Source organism: Galeopterus variegatus, unplaced genomic scaffold (genome assembly GCF_000696425.1).
Source record: "Galeopterus variegatus unplaced genomic scaffold, G_variegatus-3.0.2 Scaffold9280, whole genome shotgun sequence".
In the NCBI taxonomy this organism is placed as follows: domain Eukaryota; kingdom Metazoa; phylum Chordata; class Mammalia; order Dermoptera; family Cynocephalidae; genus Galeopterus; species Galeopterus variegatus.
The window spans coordinates 62,700-63,735 of record NW_007735391.1 but is presented as its reverse complement, the minus strand read 5'-3'; positions in this window follow the sequence as shown (position 1 = coordinate 63,735).

Below are 1,036 nucleotides of genomic sequence, written 5' to 3'. Positions count from 1 at the left end.
TTTTTTTTTTTTTTTTTGAAGCTCTTACAACAAGAAAATGGAGGGGACACATCTGGGTGGGAGGGGGAAGAGGGAGGAGGGAAGGAGGTTTTGGTGATGGGACACAATAACTAACTACATTGTATATTGACAAAATAAAAAAATAAATAAATAATAAAATAAAAAAAATAAAAATAAAGAAAAAAAAAAAAGAAAATAATGAGACATATCAAAAGAACACAGAAACGAGAAAACACCCAGTGGAGAAATGTACAATGACATGTGCATCAAAATAAATAATGATAGTAATGCTTTCTAATGCATTAAATATAATAAGAAATCCTGAGTCCATACTTAATTAGTTATTGAATTAATTACTGGGGTAGAAGGAAAAGCTCTTCCTTAGAGTAAAATGCAAACTTAATAAATCCAGAAAAAATGACAGAGTTAGAAAATCATTAATGGATGGTAAAACTAGTGGGTGAAGGTTTGATGAAGAAAAGGTTGTTCATATAATATTGAAGCAGTTTCCCACAAATCACTTACTAATTACAAAAGGGAAATAGTAATTTCACAGCACAGGAACTTGGTGGTTAGTACCTAAACCAAGTGATCAAAGCTAATATCAGCAATTTCAAGACAAACTGTCATCATGTACCTCGTAATATGAAAAACTGAGAAGGACACAACATCTCTTTTGTTATTCTTGTTTGTCTGACCATTTGGAAATAGCAGAAAAATACAAATTTAGGGACAATGCACAAAATAACTGGCCTACATTCTTCAAATATTCTGAGATCAAAAAAGAGAAACTGAAGAACTGTTCCAGATTAAAGGAGATAAAAGAGACATGACAACTATATGCAATACGTGATCCTAGATTGGATCCAGGACCCAGAAAAAAGAAGTTCTAAAGAACACTATTGGTACAATTGCTCAAAATTAAATATGAATCGTGGTTTAGATAATAGTATTATTTCAACATCAGGTTTCCTGATTTTGATAATCATACTGTGGTTATATACAGAACGTCCTTGTTCTTAGAAAACACAGTCTG